At 42.4% G+C, this 25,115-nt stretch overlaps 1 protein-coding gene across 2 annotated transcripts in view; it reads right to left on the bottom strand.

The window, feature by feature from the left end:
* TEAD1 (TEA domain transcription factor 1) overlaps positions 1-10,216 on the bottom strand; it is a 264,355-nt gene extending 254,139 nt beyond the window's left edge. The window contains exons 1-2 of one of the 2 annotated variants that reach the window (XM_061201474.1): positions 9,853-10,216; positions 9,106-9,249 (exon numbers count right to left, since the gene is read on the bottom strand). The gene's annotated coding sequence lies outside the window, so the exon portion shown is untranslated. The remainder of the gene's footprint in view (positions 1-9,105; positions 9,250-9,852) is intronic. The other variant, XM_061201476.1, reaches the window with a different exon arrangement.
* Positions 10,217-25,115: the final 14,899 nt, after the last annotated feature.

Here is a 25,115-nt window from a genome sequence, read left to right as displayed (position 1 = left end):
AAATCCAGGGAGGCCTGGTGTACAAGACAGCACATGAAGCTGCTGTTTGCTGAGCGTGTATTATGTGTCGGGCACACAGGAGGCATTCTATTAAAATGTACAGATGGGGTCACCGAGGCTCAGAGAGGAAGTAATTTGTCCAAGGGTACAGAACAAGTGTGGCTGAGCCAAGAGTCCCACTGAGGTGTGTCCGACTCCAAACCTGTGCTTTTAAACCTATGTTATTATCCTGCCTTTTTCCAAACCAGAATCAGGAAGCTTCCAGCTCCCCACAACCAGTCCCCTCCCTCCCTTTTGCTTCTTTCATTAACTGTTCATAGCCAAGTTTTAGATCTATACCGGCTCACGACTGGCAATGAAACTTCTTTATTAGTATTTTAGGGTTGAGTTCATTACTCTGGAGAGTATTTCGGGGGTGGGGGAGATGTTTGTTTATTTAACAACTTAGTCCCACTCTAATCCCAAAACGGCATCTGGCAAAAAAAATAAAGTAAAAAAAAAACACTTTCCCTTCAAGGCCCAATTCCAACATCACTTCCTCTACAAAGGTGTCCTTAGTCCCCACCACTGGGCAACACAACTCTTTGGATATATCATGAGCACTTACCCCACTGGATTTTTTTTTCCCCTTTATTCTGATATTACCTAAGAAAATGTATGTTCCTGAAAACTACAAACGTGTAAAAATGAAAGCCCCTCCCCTTCCCAATCCACTCCCTCAAAGCAACTCGTCAATGATGTATAATCTCCCAGATCCTTTTGGAAAGAGATGCAAACATGTTTCATCAACATTTCATCAACTCTAAGACACCAGTGATTGTTAAATGCAGTATGATTTTATTTCTAAGAAATACTGTTGCAAAACACATTGCCAGAGCACGGCCTTATCACTTAGAAACTGTATTTTATAAATATTGAAACTTTATCATATGGCAATCTCATGCAGATATAAAAAGGAAACTATATAAGCAAACAAATGTCGGTAAGATACACTAAAACAACTTCTCAGAGAGATCAACATCCATGCTTTTCCACACAGTACTGCCCTCTGTGTCAATAAGAGCACTGGCGACATCAAGTACATTCTTAGGAACGCTTGGCGACTGACTCTGGAATTTTCTTCCTCTCCACTGCATTTGTTCTGCAGGCTGTGATGAGTGTACGCAACCACAACATGGGTCATGACCACCACCTGGCCAGCCATGATTGCAGGATACATCCTAATTTCGAAATGTTCAAATGTGGGGGAAAAAAACTGCGCCTTGGAACTCATGAAATATGAAAAACACAGCTTCCCCACTGGATTGTGATGATCTCTTTAATCTCTTCACATGCCTGTTTCCCTTGCTAAATTGGAAACTCTGCAGGGGTGTTTTACTGATGGCCATTCATTGACCACCCTTGGCTGATCACCAAATCCCTGGCACACAGGAACCCCTGCAAATGTTTCAATGTAACAGTTCTATGCAAAACTGGGAGCCCCTAGATTTCAAAGTGCCTAAGGTGGAAGGAAGACAGAAGAAAGGAAAGAATAAAAAGCCGAGTATGGTTTATCAGCAGCAAAACCATGCTCATCTCTGGGATGCTGTCACGATCACCCTTCCTATGCCCTCACTCTGCAATATCAAGGTGCACCACGTGAGACCCTCTGTGAAGATCCCCACTACTCAAAAATGAAAACTACCTCTGCAAACAGCCAGGCAAGAATTAGTCCTCAAACCCCTTGCCAGGGAGCCTGAGGCTCACCTCTATAATCACATCTGGAAACAACTGCTACCTTCCCGAGGGGTAACAGATGTGTGCTGAGCACGGAGAAGGCGGTTCTGCTCGTTGTATTGCTTCTCCTGCGCATTTCTGTGTAGCCATATCTTTAAAACCAACCAAAAAGATCTTAGTGAATTCCATAAAGGTTCAGTATATGCTCCTAGGTACATCACCTCACAGATACAGGAAAAATCCCGTTTAGAGTTAGGAGGCAAATTTAGCCTGATTCCATCTGAGGATAAAAGTTAGAATACCTAGAGTAATAATTCCCAATCAGAGGTGGACACCACTCTGGGGTCTCTTAGAAATACAGAAACACTGCACCTATCCCAGCCCTCCTAAGGCTCCAGGGCTGATACCCAGTCTGTGGAAAGCTCCATGGAGGCTGTGACGCACACGCTCAGGCGGGAATCACTGGTGAGGCAGAGACTCCCTAGGACAGGCGTGGAAAGAGGCTGCCCTGGGTTTGAGTCAGAACCATCCTGCATTAGCCATGTAAACAGATCTGTGTAGCAAGAATTAGAAACCCCAAATTCAAAAGGTGGGAGGCCAGGAAAGGAGACTGAGAGTGTGCAGAGAGGCTGGGTGGGGAAAGGGACAGACAGTCTTACCCTGGCTTCCCCAGTGCCTGGCACACATCAGGGACACAAATGTTTGCTGAATGAGATTCACATGGCTGATAAGCACATGGGCATGCACATCATGAAATTTCCACTAATCCACCTACTATGTGCAGAATCCCTGAAATGGCCCCAGCAACTCAAGGCAGGAGTCCCCTGGTCGATTCACCAGTGGCAGAGATTTTAGTTTTGCTTCAGCTTCACTGAACATCTGAGTAGAGATGTTCTAGAAGCATTTCCCTCTTTAAGAATTCCTAGTCATAAAGGAAGCTGCTTTTTGCCTCCGAATCACAGATAATACTTCCTCTGATTTTCAGTTACATAGATATTAATCATTTTTGCACTTGATGAAAGGTGGAAGAAAATTAGGGAGGTATTTTTAATGCACAACAAAACTAGAAACATTTTGTCAAAATAAGAACCATATTGGTCTTATCCTCCCAGTATTTAGAACAAAAGCAAATTTTGAATTATGGGAATTTCTTGGCTCTGCCAGTATGAAACGCTATTAAATAGCTTGTTTTCTGTTTTTCTGTCAATGGAAATACCTGATGAGGTCTTCTAAGCATTCCAGATTTCAAGACGGGGTTGAAGGTTCCCTCAGCTGATGTAGCTCTTTCTAACTCTTACCAACCACCATTGTCTCCCAAAAGCTTTGAAATGAAAAGGCAGCGAAGGAGAAAGGGCTGAAAGAGATTCCACCAAAGGAAGCATAGGCTCACAGAGGTTTCAATGGTTTCAGAATCAGCCCCCAAGATACCCCCAGCCACGATGATGGGTGATCTGAAAATGAAGCATATCAAAATGCTATTGATGAGCTAAATTACCAGACAGCTTATCTGAGGCCCACATCCGCCATATGGTGCCCCAACTTCTGCCGCCTGTTGCTGCCACAACAATAGGCACGCCTACCCAGAAAGCACCATCGGACAGAAACCCAGCAGCAGCGGCATGTGGGGCGGCTACTGTGTTTACATTTTATTTTGTGCTATTAGCTGTGAGCCTCCCCCTATCCCAGGAGTGACTTGAAACACACACACATTCAATGTCAAAGACCTGTGTTACCTGCAGGACACATGCGAGCACGCCGCATGTGCGCACGTGTGTGGGTATACATCAGGTGAACAGAGAGAAAACCAGATGTCAACTTCAGAAACGGAGCTGTCTGGTGGGGGGGAGGGAGAGCCAGGCCAGCTCCCAGCTAGAGCTGCAAGCAGACAATGCGCTTTTCTCAAAACACTCGGGCAGGCGGGCCTCGGGGAGTGGCTATTTAAAACACTTGGCTCCTTTTATTTCACCACCAGGGAAGTGAATTCGACTCTTAAGTGCCAGAGCAAATGAAGTCATTTGGTTTCCGCGGGCAGAAGTCTGCATTTTAGCAGAAGTCAGACTGGACGAAAGTCGGAAGGTCCAGCTGAAGATGTTCTTTCTTCCAATTAAAACTGATTCCACAGAGGATTTGGCACCTGGGCTTCATTAACTTTTTCTTTTTCTTTTTTTTTGAAAAGACACTAAGGTCATAGAAAATGTAAAGGACACTGGAATGAATGCTGTCAAAGATGACTCCCTTTACAAAATGCCATTAAGTATGACCACATAAGGATATCACGTTCTAAAGTCTTGGGCGGTATAAAAGATTAACTGATTTTTGGCAAATGAATTCATAAGATCTCTGCATTTCTTTCTTTCTACTCTCTCAAAACAGGTTCCTATCTTTGCAGAGATTGTATCATTGATGGTAACAGAATATCTATTTAGCTTACTATCAGGGAAAAGACACTGGTTTTCAAAGAGAACTCAACAACACATAGCATCTGGTTATGAAAAAAAGCACAAGATGCAGGTTTGGATACAGTACAAAGCAAAAAAAAAAAGCCTCTTTCCTAATATTCAGATCTAATTAACTATTACAGAAAGCCACTCATTTCATCCCCCCAATTAACCACACCTAAGCAGACAACATTCTTGGATGAACTTTTCAAATTTTCTTAAACATTCTCAGTTAAAATAAAAAAAAAAAAAACCTCCTTTCAAGTTAAATTGAGATTGCACTTGAACTCCATCCAAGAGCGGAGCTGAACTGAATTATGATAATTAGAAAGCTGTGCTTATAAAAAAGCAGCACAGTTCATGCATTTTTTTTAAAAGTTCATGCCAGAGAATATAAGTTCAATATGTTCTCACATAATTAACATTTCCCACCATTAACAGCAGTTTTTCAGTTTATATGTAAAAACAACAGCACTCGCCATTGTTGTATCTACCCCCGCCAATAATGTTTCAGTCACTTTACACGTACATCTAAACCTGTCAGATGCCTCAAAGCAACCAGAATTTCCCAATGGAGACAATGGTGGTGCTTAACTTGTTCATCAATAAACTGGCTTTTTCTTTTAAACCCCTTTTCCAATGCTGGGCCCTGCTCCTCATACTAAAACCATTAATGAAATCCTAGGACACAGCCTTAAAAACTAATGTGAAAAGGGCAGGAAGCATTGCATCAGGATAGTTAATACTTGGGGGTTAGCGGCAATACAGCCAGGATAGAGCCTTCCTCCCTGGGCCTGCCACAAAAGTAGAAAAGACGGCCTCTTAGGAACTCCCCCCACCCCTTATCCAATCAGAAGAGAGACCAGTGGTTTCACAGTTAGCCAGGCAGGACTCCCAGACTATGGAAAGTATTTTCAGAGAATCCTCCCAACCATGCAAAAAGCCAGTGGACAAAAGGAGAACTTAAGAGCTGAAAGCGACCCACCCAGTAAGAAACACTCCTGAAAACCCATTTGCTTTGACTAAAATAAATACACATTTCAAAATTCTCTTATGCTGCACCACTACAAAGCCCGAATGTATCTGAAGAAATGGTTGGATTTCCACTGTGAGTTCAAACAAGGGAGAGTGTCGAGGAAGCTTATGATGACAATCTTACACATTGAAAACTCTCAACTGCCCACAGCTTTGAAACAAATTATAAAAACCCATGCAGAAACACTCCAAATGGGCTTCCCTGGTGGCACAGTAGTTAAGAATCCACGGGACAATGCAGGGGACATGGGTTCAAGCCCTGGTCCAGGAAGATCCCACATGCCGTGGAGCAACTAAGCCCGTGTGCCAAAACTACTGAGCCTGCACTCTAGAGCCAATGAGCCACAACTACTGAGCCCACGTGCTGCAACTACTGAGCCCGCGCGCCTGGAGCCCGTGCTCCGCAACAAGAGAAGCCACTGCAATGAGAAGCCCGCGCACCGCAACGGAGAGTAGCCCCGCGCACCGCAACGGAGAGTAGCCCCGCGCACCGCAACGGAGAGTAGCCCCGCGCACCGCAACTAGAGAAAGCCCGCGCGCAGCAACAAAGACCCAACACAGCCAAAAAATAAATAAAAATTAAAAACAAAAAAAACCAAAACAAAACACTCCAAGTATTTAGATCCAAATATTCTAGCATTCCACAAACTACCCCAGAAGAGGGAAGGCCCCAAAATTCCCTGATTTCAGTATTCAGTAATTGCGATACAAGGGGGTTGAAATTAGTATTTGTCAAAAAGCCCAACCCTGAAACATTAAGTGCTTAGGATGGACCTGAATTACTTGATTTTATCACCTTCGTGAACAAGAAAATAAAATATATCACTGATACTGTTCAAACATGACTTGGGATCTAACTTAAACACCACAGTGTAATCTGTAGCTTCTACAGATAAAATAAGAAAAAGCGCCACGCAGCTGTAAGAGATTACTCCAGTCATCGGTCAGTCCCCAATAGCCCAGCAGCACAGCCTGAGTCTGTCAAAGCTTACAATATACTTTTCTTGCCGAGTTCAGAAGTAGGCCATTAGCACTCTGCAGTTCCAGTCTCTGAACTCGCAAGAGGAAGCTGTAATGCCCGCATTTATCAACAGAAAGGTGGGCTCTGATTTCCTTGCAGTTCTACAGAGAAAGCTGGACACTTGCTCAGGCCAGTATTCTTCAGTCTTTGGAAAAAACCCAAAAAGTTTTATCACTAAACAGATCCAACTTCTAAGCACAGCTTTCAATCCACAATATTTTTCTCTCCTTTCGCAATCTCTCTATTGGAAACAAGATAAAATGCCTAAAATACAAGCTTAAAAGTGTTATCTACCTACTGTCTGTATGTGAGCACGGTCATTTTACATATATGGGATCATACACACAGTTATTTGCACCAACCTTTTGAGTGATAAGACACTGCAATTATCATTTGCAGGCATTATAATTATGCTCACAATTAACACATAATAACACAAGAGATTAGAGAGAAGAGTAACCCCACAGATGCACAAACTCTTGTCCCACCGCCATGTATGACAGACAGGTCAATCCATTTCAGAAGCAAGAAACCTTAAAATATTGTTAACGGCACAGCTCATTCCTCCAAAGGCCTATCTAACATTTGGGATCTACATTCTCGAACTGTCGCCGTTACACATTTTTCTACTGAAAATGTGACAACAAATATAATCTAGATCCCCATATCAACACAAGTATATTCCACCAAATTTTCCCATTAAGAAATGCCCTCTTATACTTGCTGTCCTGTATGGTCAGAGCCAGCAAAATTCAAAATTGTTTATAAATGACTGAAACTCAAGCAGCAAAAAACCCAAACATTTTTTTCCGTATGACTTGCTTGTCCTTTCTCCAAAAAAAAAGTGGGGGTACCAGTTCCCAAAGTGAGTATGTGAATATAGAATTCTTTCTATATAAAGCAAAAGAGGGGGAGGGGCAGAGAAGAAGAAAGGAGGAAGCTGACTTTCCCCAGGCTGCCCCCCAACCCCCTACCACCAGCAGCCCTTACATATAATTAATTTGCTGCTGGGGCCTAGGCACACACTGCACCACAATGCCAGGAAGCACCTCTTGGTGAGAAATTCAGTTCAGTCTGGCTCAAACTAAGTTAGCGTGTCCTCCTTCTTTAAATTAAATTTCATTAAGTATATGCCGTGGTGAGTCCTGGTTTATGTTTTGGGAAAAGAAGAAGAAAAAAATCCTCCAATAATCTCTCTCAGGCATGTTTCCTGGATGGAGTTCTATTTGTTACTTTATAAAACATCACATAGAGGAGGAATCTACACAAAAATTCTTTCCTTTAATAGTTTTTTACTCTTACTGTCAAGGCAAAGTGTCACACTGGTTTTATTTCAAACTTGTAAAAAGAGAGAGAGAAAGAGAAAGAAAACAAAGAAAGAAAGAAAGAAAGAAAGAAGGAAAGAGAGAGAAGGAAGGAAGGAAGGAAGGAAAGGTAGTCTGATAGTCTCCTAAAACTACAAATCAAATAATACTTAATCATTAACGTAAAAATAAAATGGTCTACATGGGCATTTTTATACCATCGGCAAGAACCAGTAATGGATGCAGCTTATCAGCTCATTCTTTTACACCAACAACAAATAAAAGAATTGTAAACTCTGTTTAAAACCTGAAACCTGAGAGTCCAACACAGAATTGCACATAGAAAGAAATACTAAACAAAAATATCTGTGGCCATTTATGGGAATAGTGAGATTAGAAAAATAAGCCTTTCCCCTAAAAAAAATCAACAATTCAAAACTTCACTGTTGACAAAGGTTCAACTAATCCATTTATCTTTCCTGAGTCACTTTGTAATTGATTCTACTATTTCCATCTAAAAAGGAAAGATTCTTACCAAAGTTGGATCTAAGTCTGGCCCTTACAAGCATTCAGATGTACTTGGGGCTCAAAGATCCTGCTATTTACAGAAGGGCACAAACCCAATAGTGAAAGGATGAAGCACTTGGCACAGCCTGAGGTCTGTTCCCCAAACCACCCCACAGTACCCTGGCAGACAAGCCCCCATGCATAAAACACCAGCCAAAATTCACTGCAAGCTTTAGAGAACAGAGCCCACTCCCTGCTCGGACAACGCAGCGGGATCACTTCCTCCTGAAGGGATCTGTCTATTCAGGTAACCACCTGCAGGCACCCAGCACACCCCAAGCATCAGACCACCTAAACTTCCAGAAACAATCAAGGTAAAGGGTAGGGAGGAAGAAACACGTGGTTGTCCAGAACTGACAGTGTTCTACTCATTTGCAATATCTGTAGCATTTTTAATACATATATTTTTGAAACTATAATATTTTGAAATCTGATAGGTTTTGCAGACCTTTCTGTGCCAGGACCTGGGCTTCCTCCAAAGCACTGTTTTTAAAACACGGCCTTTTTACATTACCCGCTCCTGGAACATCATCTGTCTCTAAGTTTCCAGTGCTTACTGAGGTCAATTTTCATTTCTGCAAATCACAGGCAGCCACTTGCTTCTGAGAAGTTAACAAGCCTCCTGAGAAATGCTGGTGGCTGGTATTTCATTGTTTCATAAATATTTTTATACAGTGACATTCAACTTTAAATAAATCTTTAAAAAGACAATGAAAAAGCAAAGAAAATTATGATCTGGATTTTATTTATTTTCGTGGGAGAAAAAGAAGGGAGGTGTGAGCCCCTCCATTGTTTTCAACTCATTTAAAATGTTGCTTCGGTTTAAAAAAAAATAAACACATTAAAAGAAAAAGAAAAAAAAGAAACTCATATAAGTTGAACTTTCTTTAAAGCGGGCCTCTGGACTTTAGAACAAAACAAATGTTGCTGCTACGAACAAAGAGCAGAAATGCACCCTGATTTTCTCCCCTCCTGGGGATCATTTCTCTTCCAATAAACAAACGAATCCCCCAGTATTTCCTACCGAAGGGAAGTTTTCCAGGGAGAGTCTCCTCCAGGGTTTGGTGGTAACTGCGACTCAGTCTTTTTTGGACACAATGTTTCTGCTGACTCCTGAAAATTTTCCACTTGAATGTGCAATGAAGCAGCGGCGGCGGCAGCAACAGTCCTGGAGAAGCGGCAAAGACGACCGTGCCTCCTTTCATCTTTGAGAAGAAGGAGCGAAACCCCGCCAGCAGCACAAGTCGGCGCAGCCCCCAGGCCGGCCTCGGGGGGCCCAGGCGCCTGGGGCGGCTGGGGAGGCGCGGTGGGGGGATCGGGCCGGTTTCGGGCTCCCTGGAGGCGCCGGCGGCTCTCCCCGCCCGCGCTCGCTCCTAACTTCTGACTTCCCCGAGAAAAACGTGGAAACTGCCCGAGGGTGTGTGCGTGTGCGCGCGGGCAGGCAGACGGGCGCGAGAGGGGGGCGCGGGGGGCGCGGCCGGCCTGGCGCCTCCAGGGCCGCCTGTTGCCGCGCGGGCTCCGCAGCGCGCGGCCCAACTTGGCGTCCCGGCAACTCCCGCGGCGGCGCCCGGCCGCTCACCTTGAAGGGGCGCGGGGAGGCGGGCGCAGGGGCCCGGCCCCGGCCCTCCGCGTGCCCGCCCGCCCGCCGCACACAAAGCAGAGTCCGGAGAGAGACAGCGGCCCGTGCCGGACGCCGCGGGCCCCCAGCCCCCGGCGCCCCGGCGCCCCGCGCGCCCCCCGTACCCAGCATCAGCCCCGCGCTCCAACTTACCTCGGCGAAGGGAGCTGCCGCAGCGCCCGGCGAGTCCGAGGCAAACTTCGGCGCCGCTTCCCCCGCCTTCAGCTCGGAGCCCGGCTCCCGGTCCCCGGGCTGGGCCACCCCCCCCCCCGCCTAGCACCGCTCCTGCCCCGGGGCCGGCTGGACGTACTGGGCTGCTGCCCGCGGCTCCGGGCAAAGGTGGACGGGGTGGGGGGGCTTCACTGCATGGCCTGTCCCCGGACGCGGCCGCCCCGAGCCCGGGCCCCGCCGCGCGGACTGGACCGCAGGGTGGAAGCGAGTCTGCAAAGTGCTTGGTGGGCGCCCGCGGCGGGCGGCGGGGCCGCGGCGGCGGCTGCAGAGGCTCGGCTCGGCTCGGGCGGCGCGGCACGGCGCGAGCGATGCTAAGAATGTTCGGAATGAGGACAGGAATGAAATGAACGCCAGGACCGAACTCGCTCCGGAGGGGTGGGGCCTCGGTGACGTCATGCGGCCTGCCGCCCGGGGCCGGGGGCGGGGCCTGCCGCCGCCGGTGACGTCATGGGGATTCGGGGCGGGCCCGGCTCGGCCGCCTAGCCGTTGGGGCGCGCGCGGGCTCCCTCAGGAGGGGCGGCGGGGCGGAGTCTCGCGCCCACGGGGGAGCGGGGAGCGCGCGGGAGCCGCCCTGCCCCTTCCCGGCGCGGGCTCCGGGCTTTGTCCCTAGCTGGGCGGGGCGGACCGGGGGGGAGGGCGCCTCGGAGGAGCCTACGCGGCGCGGAGAACTCTGGAATCCTGGGTTCCTTCCTTGGGGCGGGCGCCGAGGCCGGAGATGCGCGCGCCGCTCCTGCCCTGCCTCAGTTTCCCTGTCCCGGGACGCGGAAGCTCGGGCAGCCGCTTGGAGTGCTCCTGGACTCGGCGGAAGTCTGCAAGTGTGGGGAAGAGAAGTTTCTCTTCTGGAAATTCACGTAGTGTTCACAAGCGCGGTGGACGCCTTCCCGGGGCCGGATTCCCAGCCTGCCATGTCTTCCCCTCTTTTTCAGTTTATAAAAGTTCAGGGCTCTCGTTCAAGTCGAAGTCAGCCCTACTGTTGGAAAGGGAAACCTTTAGCATAGCAAAGAAAGGATAATTGCGGAGTTCTTAATAATGCTGCCCTGCTAACACGGTCTCCTCCGAGTCGCTCAAGAAATCGAGTTCACTCATCCCTGCGAGTTGTAATTTTCAAAAGCAATGGGTCAGGTAAAAACTTCCTAAATTTTTAAATGCTACATCCGGCAATTTCACGTCACTCTTTTTTTGGGGGGGGGGATGGAATAAACTTCATGTACACATAGAATAACTTTTACCCTACCTTTGGAGGTAGTGACGCTGAAGTGACGTAGTAGACTCCGTGGGTAAATCAGAAAACAGCTGGATAAAGCTGACCCACTGTGGCAGAACTGTCTAAAATTTGGGGTAATTGTAACCGACAGTTTCAGTTAGATCGATGTAGCAAAGCAATTCCTGTTCTGTTGACTTCTTTTCTTGGGGCACTTTGCTCTCCTTTCCAGTTGGGGCCCCCAGGATACATAATGCCGCCTATTTTGTGTGCCCCCAGGAATCCCCTAAATATGGGTAACTGAGGGAGGAGGAATGTGACTGGAGACAGCACATTTTCTACAAAGCATAATTTTACTAATGCATTTTTAATTGAAATTTTTGTTGAGAGAATTGAATATTCACATGCAGTTGTAAAAAATAACAATACAGAGAAAACCTTTGTTCATTTCCCCCATTTCTCTCACCAGTGGTAATGTCTTAACTATAATTGTATCAATTATAGTTTGATACAATCCACCACATCTTATTCACATTTCCCCAGTCTTGTACTCATTTGTGTGTGCCTGTATTTCCTTCTACACAATTTTCTCACCTGTGTAGGTATCCACCACCACAGTCAGGTACTGATGCATTTTATCTATCTAGTTTGCATGCAATAATGAGGTGATACGATGAGGGTCACAATAATGACTAGCCACCTTAACGCTGGTTTTGGGAAATTTGTTAGGGAAACACAGAATTTGGCATTACAACTGTACTAGGCATATCCCTCTCCAAATATCATCTTCTAAATACACCAGATAGAGTCCGATGGCAGTGCCAGACAGTAGGGTTTCTAAATCACTGTTGGTTAGCCCAGTACACCTGGGCGCCTTTCAGACACTATCTCCCATCTCACAGCCACCTGGCAATACAAGGTCTCCCAATCCTTACTGAATTCAGGAAAAAAATCCTTGGCCTAGGATTCAAAGCTCTTCATGACCAGTATTTTCTCCAACTTCTCCCATCTACATGCGTATTTTTTGAGACTCATCTTAAAAACCTTTTCTTCCAGCAAGACTACTCACATAGATATTTCCTCCCTAGCACCCTCAAAATTCCTTTCTCCAGACAAAGTACTTGTATTCTGTTAGTTACCAGCATACTGGGGTGCCCCAGATCTGAGCCTCTAGAAAGTGTACTGGGTCTCATTCAGCTATGTGTACACTGCCAAAGACCTACACGTAAATGGGAGTAACTTTCATGGTCTCTCCACCCTAACCTCCACACATTCTCAGTCTCCTCAGCCACCAATTGGTCAGTGCAGAGGAGCTAAGGGTTTAGGACCCAGGAGCTGTTCACTCCCAGCATCTGAGGGCAGGAAAAGTAGCTGCCACCTGCTAAGATGGCAGCAACTACCATGTACTGCGCTAATACTTAGCCCTTGGCATTTTGCATTTGCCATCTCAGTTCATCCTCGTGGCACCTGTACAAGGTGGCAATCGTTAGCTCAGTTTATACAGGTGAAGAACTGAGGTATAGGAAGGTACTATGACTTGCCTACGGTCCCATAGTCAGGAAAGAGCAGAGCCAGGTCCTGAATTCCTTCTGACTTCAGCCCATGTTCAGAACCCCTCTACTGCCCACAAAACAGAAATGGATATATAACAAAACAACAGAATGCCAGGCACTGTTCTAAGTACTTCCCATATATTACCTCATTTAATCCCTACAGTCACCCTATGAGGTAGGTGATTTTATTTATTCTCATTTTATCAGTGAGCAAACTGAGAATCAGAGAGGTGAAATTATTTGGTCAAGATCATACTGTTAGAAAGTACAGAGTGAGGATTCAAACCCAGGCAGTCCAGCTCCAGATTTCATGCTCTTAACCTTCCAGAGGCCCAAACTCAGTAGTATACAGAACAAGAAAGATCAACCATCTGCAGGGGCTGACCTACCCTGAAATGTAACAATTATACATATCACCTATGATAAAAGAAAGTTTGTTACCTTCAAGTTTTACCAAGGAAGAACCTAATTTGTAACATATAAGAGAAACAGTGATCCACTTAATGGTAACAAGTCATGCTGAGGTAGAAACTCTGAGTCCACCTGAAACTAAAAAGGAGAGCCAGTGGGTTAGAATTTACCATAAGGAAGCACTTGGCTCAGGAAGATACTGCTTTGGAAGACAAAGATGTATGATTAATAATAATGATACAGTTTGTCTCGTTTCTAAGAAGTTGATCCCCTTTTCTTATAGGAGTGTAGAAATTGGTACAACCACGTTCGAAAATTTTGGTAGTAGCTAGTGGAGTTGAAGCTATGCATACTTTGTGAGCCAGAAGTTCTTACGAATACAGCCAAGAGAAACTCAGGTATGTATGCACCAGGACACATGTATAAGAATGTTCATTGGGGCATTTTTGTAGTAACCCCAAGCAAGAAACAACCCAAATGTCCACTAACAGTAGAAAGGATACCTGAATTTTGATATAATCATACAGTGGAATACTATACAGGGTTGAAAATGAATGAAGTACAGCTACATGCAACAACATGGATAAAGGCTAAAAAATATAATATTGAGTGAAAGAAGCATGAAATAAAAGAATCCATGTAGTATAATTGTGTTTATATAAAGTTCAAAAATAAGCAAAATTTACCAGCATTGTTTAGGGATATATAATTATGTGCAAAACTAGAAAGAAGGGGGAAAAAAACTAGATAGAAGAACATGAAGTAATTACCAATAAATCTGGGGTAGTGGTTATCCCAAATGATAGGATGTTCTGGCAAAGAGGGGAAACCTGGGAGAGGGGGCTTCTGGAGTGCTGGCAATGTTATATTTTTGTCTGGTTTCATGGGTGTTTATTATAAGGATTCATTAAGCTATGTATTTGTTTTAAGCATTCTTCTCTACATATCTGTTGTATTTCACAATTTGTTTCAAGTTTTACTGAGAAATAGTTGACATACATCACTGTATAAGGCATACAGCATGATGGTTTGATTCACATATATTGTGAAATGATTACCACAGTAGGTTCAGCTAACATCTATCTTCTCATATAGGTACAATAAAAAGAAAAGAAAGAAAATGAAAAGGAAAATTTTTTCTCCTTGTGATGAGAACTCATAGGATTTCCTCTCTTAACAACTTTCCTTTATATCATAGAGTAGTGTTAGCTATAGTCATCATGTTATATATTACATCCCTATATATTACATCCTTACTTACCTTGTAACTGAAAGTTTGTACCATTTGACTGCCTTCCTCCAATTTCCTCCACCTCTGGTAACCACAAGTCTGATCTTTTTCTATGGCTTTTTGCTATTGAGTTTGTTTGTTTGTTTAAGATTCTACATATAAGTGAAATTGCATAGTATTTGTCTTTATCTGACTTATTTCACTTAGCATAATTCCTTCAAGGTTCATCCATGTTGTCACAAATGATAGAATCTCCACATTTTTTATGGCTGAATAATATTCCTCTGTGTGTGTGTGTGTGTGTGTGTCTGTGTGCCTGTGTGTCTGTAAGTGTATGTGTATCACAACTTCTTTATCTGTTCATCCACTGGTGGACTCTTATGTTGTTTCCATGTCTTGGCTATTGTAAATAATGCTGTTATGAACATGCGGGTGCTATCTTTTTGAGTTAGTGTTTTCATTTCCTTGGGATATACTCCCAGAAGTGGAATTGCTGAATCAAAATTAAATCTATATTTAATTTTTTGAGGATCCTCCATACTGTTTTCCGTAGTGTTTGTACCAATTTACAATCCCACCAACAGTACACAAGGGTTCGCTATTCTCCACATCCATGCCAGTATTTGTTATCTCTTGTCTTTTTGATAGTGCCCATTATAACAGACATGAGGTGATATTGTGCTTTTAATTTGCATTTCCCTAATGACTAGTGACATTGAGGATCTTCTCATATACCTTTTAGCCTTTCATATATCTTCTTTGGAGAAATGTCTGTTCAGGTCCTTTGCCAATTTTTTAATTGGGTTATTTGTTTTCTTGCTATTGAGTTGTATGTGTTCTTTATATATTTTAGATATTAACCCCTTATCAGATATGATTTGCAAATATTTTTTCCCATTCCATATGTTGTCTTTTCACTTTGTCAATGGTTTCTTTTGTTGTGTAGAAGCTTTTTAGTTTGATGTAGTACCACTTGTTTATTTTTAATTTTGTCACTTGTGCTTTAGGTGTCATATCCAAAAAATTGATACCAAGAACCATGTGAAGGACCTCTCTTCCTATGTTTTCTTCTAGGAGTTTCATGGTTTCAGGTCTTACATTTAGGTCTTTAATCCATTTTGAGTTAATTTTTGGGGGTGGTGTAGGTTATGGGTTCAGTTTTATTCCTTTACATGTGAATATATAATTATCCCAACACCATTATTGAAAAGACTTTCTTTTCTCCATTGAGTATTCTTGGCTCCCTTATCAGATATTATGCTTGAATTTATTTCTGGGCTCTAGGTTCTGTTCTGTTGGTCTATGTGTCTGTTTTTATGCCAGTACCATATTGTTTTGAAGCCTATAACTGTATAGTACAGCTTGAAATCAGGAAATATGATGCCTCCTGCTTTGTTCTTCTTTCTCAGGATTTCTTTGGCTATTTGCGGCCTCTCGTGGTTTCATATAAATTTTAGGAGTGGTCTTTCTACTTCTGTAAAAAAAAAATGCCACTGGAATCTTGGTAGGAATTGTATTGAATTTATAGATGACTTTTGGTAGTATTATTAACATTTTAACAAAATTAATTCTTCCAATCCATGAACACAAGATATCGTTCCATTTATTTGTGTCTTCTTTGCTTTCTTTGATCAAAATGTTGTAGTTTTCAGAGTAAAGATCTTTTACTTCCTTGGTTAAATTTATTTGTAAATATTTAATTGCTTTTGATGCTGTTATAAATGGGATCAATTTGTTCTTCAGAAAATTCACTGTTAGTGTATAGAAACACTACTTATTACTGTATGTTAATTTTGTATCCTTGACTTTACTGAATTTATTGGTTAGATCTAACAGCTTTTTGGTTGAGTCTTTAGCATTTTCTGTATATAAAATCATGTCATTTGCAAATACAGTCAATTTTCCTTCTTCCTTTCCAATTCTAATACCATTTGTTTCTTTTTCTTGCCTAATTGCTCTAGCTAGGACTTCTATTACTATTTTGAATAAGAGTGGTGAGAGTGGGTACCCTGTCTTGTTCTTGATCTTAGAGGAAAAATTTTCAATCTTTAACCTTTGAAAATGATGTTAGCTGTGGGCTTGTCATATATGGCCCTTATTATGTTGAGATACATTCTTTCTATGCCTAATTTGTTAAGAGTGTTTATCATAAATGGGTGTTGAAATTTGTCAGATGCTTTTCCTGAATCTATTGAGATGATCATATAATTCTTTTATTCTATTAATGTGATGTATCACATTGATTGATTTGCCTATGTTGAACCATTCTTGCATCCCAGATGCTTGAATCCATTCAAATGGCTTGAATCCCATTTGATCATGGTGTATGATCCTTTTAATGCACTGCTGAATTCAGTTTGCTGTTATTTTATTGAAATTTTTTGTATCAGTGTTCACCAGGGATATTGGCCTGTAGTTTTCTTTTCTAATAGTATCTTTTTCTGGTTTTGATATCAGGATAATACTGGCTAGTAAAATGAGTTTGAGAGTGCTTCCTCCTCTTTGAATTTTTGGAAGAGTTTGAGAAGAATTGGTGTCAATTCATCTTTAAATGTTGGATAAAGGGGAATTCCCTGGTAGTCCACTGGTTAGTACTCCATGCTTTCACTGCTGAGGGCCTGGGTTCAATCCCTGGTCAGGGAACTAAGATCCCACAAGCCGTGTGGCATGGCCAAAAAGCAAATAACAAAATAAAATAAAGAAAAAAATAAAATAAAATTTTGGTAAAATTCACCACTGAAGCCATCTGGTCCTGGGCTTTTCTTTGTTTGGAGATTTTTGCTTACTCATTCAATCTCCTTTCTAGTAATTGGTCTATTCATATTTTCTATTTCTTTCTGATTCGCCTTAGTGAGTTGTATGTTTCTAAGAATTTTTTACATTTTTTCTAGGTTGTCCAGTTTGTTGGTGTATAGTTGTTCATAGTAGACTCTTATGATCCTTTGAATTTCTGTGGTATCAGTTGTAATGTCTTCTTTTTCATTTATAATTTTGTCAATTTGAGTCCTTTGTCTTTTTTCCATGGTTAGTCTAGCTAAGGATTTGTCAATTTTGTGTATCTTTTCAAAGAACCAACTCTTAGTTTGATTAAAATCTTTTCTATTGTTTTTTCTGTTCTCTGTTATATTTATTTCTGCTCTCATCTTTACTGTTTTCTTTCTTCTGCTAACTTTGGACTCAGTTTGTTCCTCTTTTTCTAGTTCCTTAAGGCATAGAATTAAGTTGTTTATTTGGGATCTTTCTTGCTCTTCCATGTAGGTGTCTATTACTATGAAATTCCCTCTTAGAACTGCTTTTGCTGTATTTCACAAGTTCTGGTATCTTGATTTTCCAGTTTTTGTTTGTCTCAAGGAACTTTTTTATTTCCCCTTCAATTTCTTCATTGATCCATTGGTTGTTCAGGAGAGTGTTTAATTTCTGTGTGTTTGTAAATTTTCCGGTTTTCCTCTTTGTTATTGACTTCTAGTTTCATGCCATTGTAGTCCGAGAAGATACTTGATATGATTTCAGTCTTCTTGAATTTGCTAAGACTTGTTTTGTGGGCTACCATATGGTCTATCTGAGAAAATATTCCAAGTGTGCTTGAGAAGAATGTGTATTCTGCTGTTGTTTTATAGAATATTCTGTATATGTCTGTTAGGTCCATTTTGTCCAAATAGTTTCCTTATTGATTCTCTGGATGATCTATCCATTGTTGAGAGTGGGATATTAAAGCCCCCAACTATTATAGTATTACTGTTTATTTCTCCTTTTAGCTCTGTTAGTTTTTGCTTTATATATTGGGCTGGCCAAAAAGTTCGTTCAGGTTTTTCCATAAGATGTTACAGAAAACCCAAATGAACTTTTTGGCCAACCTGATATTTAGTGGGTGCATAAATAATTACAATTGTTATATCTTCTTGATGTATTGACCCCCTTTATCATTATATAATGACCTTCTTTGTCTCTTTTTACCATTTTCAGTTTTGAGTCTATTTTGTCTGATATAAGTATAGCTACCCCTGCTTTCTTTGGTTACCATTTGTTTGAAATGTCTTTTTCCATCCCTTCACTCTTGGTTTATGTATATCTTTAAGGCTAAAATGAGTCTCTTACAGGCAGCATATTGTTGGATCTTGTTTTTTTGGTTTTTTTAAAATCCATTTATCCATTCTATGTCTTTTAGTTGAAGAATTTAATCTGTTTATATTTAAAGTAATTATTGATAAGGGCTTATTATTGCCATTTTGTTCATTGTTTTCTGGCTGTTTTATAGATCTGTTGTTCTTTGTTTCTTATCCTCCTCTCTTTCTGGGGGTTTTGATGTCTTTATTTATCAGTGTGCTTTGGTTTCTTTATCATGTTCTTTTGTGTAATTACCACAGGATTTTCCCTTGTGGTTACCATGAGGCTTACATAAAATATCTTAAATTTGTAACACTCTATTTTAAACTGATAACAACTTAGCTTCAATAGAATTTGTAAACTTTTACACATTTTTGGTTATTGCTGTTACAGTTTACATGTTTTTAGTATTATATAACTAATAACAGATTATCATAGTTATGTCTATTTTACTACTTAAAAATTTTTTTAAACTAGAGTTGTAAGTGAATTATGCACCACTATTACCAAATTGCAGAATCTAACTATGACTATATATTTACCATTACCAGTGAGTTTTATACTACCTTTTTATGTTTTTATGATATTAGTTAGCATTCTTTTACTTCTACTCAAAGAACTCTATAACATTTCTTGTAAGGCAGATCTGGTGGTAGTGAACTTCCTCAGCTTTTGTTTGTTCGGGCAAGTCTGTAACCCTCCTTTGTTTCTGAAGGAAAGCTTAGCTGAGTGTAAAATTCTTGTTTGACAGTTATTTTCCTTCAATATTTTCAATATGTCATCCCATTTTCTCCTGGCCTGAAAAGTTTTTGAGAAATCTGCTGATAGTCTTATAGTCCCTTGCATGTAACTTCTCTTTTTTCTCTTGCTGCTCTTAAAATTCTTTCTTTGGCTTTGGCTTTTGACAATTTAATTATAATGTGTCTCATTGTAGCCCTATTTGAATTCAAGCTATTTGGGGTCCTTTGGTCTCGATGGATCTGGATGTCCATTTCTCTCCCCAGGTTCAGGAAGTTTTCAGCCATTATATCTTTAAATATACTTTCTGTCCCTTTTTCTTTTCCTTCTGGAATTCTCACAATGTAAATATTGTTTCTTTTCCTGTGTCCCATAATTCCCATAGAGTTTCTTCACTCTTTTTCAGTCTTTCTTTCTTTTTGCTCCTCTTCCTGGGTAATTTCCAATGTCCTATCTTCCAGGTCACTGATTCTTTCTTATGTATGGTTGAACCTATTTTTGAAACCGTTGAATTCTTCCGTTTAGTTATTGTATTTTTCAACTCTGGGATTTCTGTTTGGTAGTTTCATTTTTGTTTTTGTTATTTGATGGTTGCTATTTTTTTTTGGTGAAACTTCTTGTTTTGTTCATGCATTAGTTTCCTAATTTTGTTTAGTTGTCTGTTTGTGTTTTCTTGTACTTCACTAAACTTCCTTAAAAGAATTATTCTGAATTCTTTGACAGTTCATAGATCTCCATTTCTTCAGGGTCAGTTTTTGGAGCTTAATAAAGTTTCCATTGGTGGTGTCATATTTACCTGATTTTCATGATCCTTGATTCTTTACATTGGTATCTGCGCATTTGAGTAATGGGGTTCCTCTTCCAGACTTCACAGGTTTGCTTTGGCAGAAACAGTGCTTCACCAGTCAGCTTAGTTGGATTTCTGGGTATGTCTGCTGGTAATGTCCTTGGGCAGGTGGGACCAGCTATTATGGTCTATTTTGGGGGAAGGCAACTGTTCAAGCTCTGAGGACATGGATGGAGGGCATGTGCCACTGACTGAGAACAGTTGCATAGGACTGCTGGCATTGTTTCCTACCCAAGTGAGGCTCTAGGATGGGGTCCGTGGTTGTGTGGGTTCCCTGGTCAGGTTTACTAGATGGTCAGGACTGGGTACTATATTCAATAGCAGATGGGACTATGAATTAGCTTCCATGCCCTGGCAGGACAGCAGGACAGGACCCTAGCCTGTACAGTTTGCTGTTTGGGGACACAAATCAGAATGTGCACTAAATTCCCTGGTCAGGTGAGGCCACCATTTTACCACACAAATGGTAGAAGCCACAGGCACTCTCTGTTCAAGTGCCACTGTGTGTAGGACTGTTGAATGGGCACATGTTTCCCATGTTCTCTGGTTAGGTTCCCTGGTCAGACAGGCTGAAGACTGTATTCTGCAATGAGCAGGGCTACAAATTAGATTTCCTGCCCAGGGATAGTGGGAGAAGCAGCCCTAAAGCTGGTAAAGTTCTATGTTTATTATCTTAACTCAAGCCAACCCACACCTCAAGTTCCCTGATTGAATAGGGCCACTGGCTGTGTTCTGCAAACTGTCAACTCTGCCCACCAGCCTCCCAGTTCAAGTGCTGCTGGGCCACACAGCTTCCAGGAATTTTGTCCAGTCCTTGTGGTCAGATGAGGCTGGAAGGCACTCTCTACAGTGGGCAGGGCTATGTAGCAGCTTCCTTGCCTGAACAGGAGGGAGAGGGGCTGCTCTAGGTAACTCTCAATTTCCTGAACAGGCTCTCAGGTTGGGAGGGCTGGGAGCTACCACCAACCTTGGCCATGAGTTAATCCCCCTGCCTGTGTGTAGCACGGGATCATTCCCCGTCCCCTACTAGCTTTGCTCTGGGGGCAATCATCTCTGCCTGCCTACCTCTTGGCTTGAGCACTGCTGGGCCACATTGCTTCCAGGAGTTATTGCCAGCCCTTCTGGTCAGATGGGGCCACAAGACACTCTCCACAGCAAGGAGAGCAGGGGATAGGGCTATGATTCAGCTGCTTGCCCGGGCATGGGTAAACCAGGGTCTAGGGCCAGCAAAACTCCTTGTTTGAAGTCCGAATCTGACAGATCTGCACCCCGCCAAGTTCCCTGGTCAGAGTGTGCCCCCAGCTTGGTTCTGCAGATGAGCAAAACTCTGGTTGGGATTAATACTTGGGCACTGCATGGTGTAAACTCAATCTGCCAAGATCCATTATTTTTGCAAGCATCTACCCTCTTCTCTGTCAGTCAGATTCCGTGCAATTCCATGGAATGAGATCAGGGCAGGGGCTCCCACAAAGTGACCCACAATGCTGGGAGATGCTGGTTGTTCCTGCCGGGGTTCTCTTTTCCCACTGGAAGAACTAGAGGCTCAGGGGAGACCTTTCCCCATGGTGCTGTACTGGCCCAGGGTTGGAAGTGGGGACAATGCTATTAACATGTAACCACTTCTCTTACCTTCTAATGCCATCTGTCTTGGTCTCTGTGCTCCAGCCTTACCCCTGTGTTCTAGGATTCTATCATTTGTGTCTTGTTCTGGAATAGTTGCTAGTTGTTCCTCTTGTGAGGGGGACCAAGTCAGGGACAACCGATGTCGCCACCTTGGTGACCATATTTCACAATATTTAAACATTAAAAATAAATGTTAAAGAGACCTGCCAATATTCAAATGCCTCCCATGTGCCCAGGGCTTGACCTGGTTCTGAATCCTATCCCTTCTCCCATTCCCATAATCCTTTTGGAATACATCATTCTTTCTCTTCCAGATTTTCAACTTCACTGTATATTGGATCCTTTCCATTAGCATTTAAACATACACAAGTCCTCCCATCTTAAAAACAACAAAAATAAAAAACAACCTTCTATTGCTCTAACCTCATCCCCTCCTAATGTCCTCTCTCCTTTCTTTCATAGCTAAACATCTGAAAGGAACTGTCTGACTCCATTACCTCCATTTCTTTACCTCTTAATATTCTTTGACCCTGTCCAATTGAGCTTCTGCCTCCATTACTTATTCCATCAAAACAGGTGTCCTTCTAGCCCTCATGATTCAGTGTAGCTGATTCAGTTATATATATATAATTTCCTGCTTGACAACATCATCTGGGTATCTCGAAAGTATGTCAGACAACCTGTCCAGAATTGTGATCTTCCACTATGCATATGGTCCTTGTCAGGTGTTTCCTATCTCTGGGAAAAGCACACAGATGATGGGCTTGATACATCCCTACCTGCTGAATACCCTTCAATAGTGTTCTATCATATATTTAGGAAAAGTCATTCTAAAGCCCTTCATGATCCAACCTCTCCCTACCTTTTCAGGTATCTTGCATCTCTCCCTCCCAACTGTGTGTCCCTAGCACACTGGAAAACTTTTAGTTCCTCAAATTTATCATTTGCCCACAGGGTCCTTGTTTGTGTTAGTACAGCTCCTTGGAGTACTTTTCCTTCTTCTTTAGCTAATTCATTCTTCTCCCCCTGTTATTAGCTCAAATGTTATTTCATCAAGAGGGTCTTTCATGATTCTCCAGCCTTTATCACATTAGTTATCTAATGCTGGGTAACAAATCTCTCTAAAATGTAATGTCTTAAAACAGTAATAATCATTTATTATCTTTCATGGTTTCTATGGGTCAAGTATTTGGGAATGTCTTGGCTAGGTGGTTCTACCTTACGGTCTGTCTTGAGATTGTAGTCAGATATCAGCTGGGGATGCAGCTATCTGAAGGTTTGACTGGGATTGGAGTTTCCACTTTAAGACTGTTCACTCATGTGGCTACCAAGTTGGTATTTGCTCTTGGCAAGGGGACTAACTTTCTCTCTACATGGACCTCTGCATGTTTCTTGGGCTTCCTCACAAGATGGTGGCTTGAATTCAAAGATAAGATTTGAGAAAGAGACAGAGAGAGAGGGAGAAAGGGAGAGTTGTGGATAGAGAGAGAGGGAGGGAAGCGGGGAAGGAGAGAGAGAGAGACAGAGAAAGCTCATGCAGGCAAAAAGCTGCATCCTTTTTATGACTAACCTCGGAAGCCACATAGTATCACTTCTACCATGTTCTGTTTGTTAGAAGTGAGTCATGATGATTGGCCCATATCCAATGGGAGGGGAATTAGATTCTACTGTTTAGAGAGGAAATGTCAAAAAATCTGCAGACATATTTTAAAAATCACCTCACCTATACCCTCCCTTCCTGGACTTGCCACAGTCTGTGTATATACTTCTGTGACTATTTGATTAATGCCTATCTTCCCACATTAAAACAAGCTAGTGGGGGCTTCCCTGGTGGCGCAGTGGTTGAGAATCTGCCTGCCAATGCAGGGAACATGGGTTCGAGCCCTGGTCTGGGAAGATCCCACATGCCACGGAGCAACTAGGCCCGTGAGCCACAATTACTGAGCCTGCGCGTCTGGAGCCTGTGCTCCACAACAAGAGAGGCCGCGATAATGAGAGGCCCGCACACTGCGATGAAGAGTGGCCCCCGCTCGCCGCAACTGGAGAAAGCCCTCGCACAGAAACGAAGACCCAACACAGCCATAAATAATAAATAAATAAATAAATAGAGACTTGCACTTGTGTGTTAAAAAAAAAAAAAAAAAAAAAACAAGCTAGTGGAATAAGCTAGTAGGATAAGAACCATATCTACTTTTCTTTCCATCTGATTCCTAGTACCTAGCACGCTATCTGGCAATTAGTGTGGAATAAATATGAATAACTTATAGATTATATATGACACCTGCAACGCCCCTTTTAGGTAGGTATCATTCTTTCCATTTTATAGATGTGGAGTCAAAATTGTTGGCTAACTTGTTCAAGTACCAAAGTTTGAATCCAGATCCCTCTGATGCTAAGCCAGAACTATTTTTAGGACTCTAGAATTTCTCCCTATGACCACAAAAGAGGCACAGAAGTTACTCTGGTCTGAGTGAAATTGTCTCCTATGTTTCTACATTTTCTTATCAGGAAGCCTTGGGATAGCTAATTCAGCTTCCCAGATGTAAGGATTTAAGGACAGACTGTTCTTAAAGTGAGATAATACTCAGAATCTAGTCATGGATAAAAAAAGATTCTCCAAAGTAGTTGATCCTTTTGAGTTTTCTTATCATGAAAAGAAGAGAAAGTGGAGTTTCTGAAACTACCAATCTACTCTTGGGAGAGTCACTCAGAGTGGTCACTGGGAGAACTAGTGGCTCTCAATACCAGATTCTTCTATCTGACCCCATGCATTCCTCCACTCCTGTGCAAAGTCTTATCTCCTTCTTTACTATGGAGAAAGGAGACATTCATTAGCTGCTCTGTCCAATGAGGTAACCATTAGTCATTTGTGGTATTTTAAATTAATTGAAATTACATAAAAATTTTAAATTCAGTTTCTCAATTGCACTAACCACGTTTCAAGTGCTCAAAAGTCACACGTGGCTAGTGACTACCATATTGAAAAGTGCAAATTGTAGGACATTTGTATTATCACAAAAATATTCTATTGAACAGTGCTGCCAGAGAACCTAGGTAATCCTAGCCCCAGAGAATTCCCAAGACATGGAAGAAGAGGAAACCAAGGGCTAGAGGAATTATCCATCACAAAGACAGCCCCAGCTCACCTGAAGGAAATGGTCCCTAATGGAGGGGCTCTGGGTGTGGATTTTCCTCTGCAGGTCTGTGCTCTCTCACCAGGCTTTCTCTCTCTTCTCCATCTATCCTCTGAGCTATCTCACTTTAAATAATCACCAGCACTCTCCAGACCAGATTGCTCCACACCTGCTGCCCTGAACCCACTGAGCCTAGGCCTATTCTAGGCAGCTACTCTGCCAAGACAACACATCTTTACCCTTAAAACCATTTCATCTCTGTACTTAGGCCAATCTTTGCCCCTCCTGTCTCAGAGTATGTAATTCCTCTCCTTCTTAGATATAGTCCCTCCATCAACTTCTC

This window comes from Eubalaena glacialis, chromosome 10 (assembly GCF_028564815.1).
Source record: "Eubalaena glacialis isolate mEubGla1 chromosome 10, mEubGla1.1.hap2.+ XY, whole genome shotgun sequence".
Taxonomy (NCBI): Eukaryota; Metazoa; Chordata; class Mammalia; order Artiodactyla; family Balaenidae; genus Eubalaena; species Eubalaena glacialis.
Note: the sequence above shows the minus strand (reverse complement) of the source record. Positions and strands in the feature narration are given on the sequence as shown.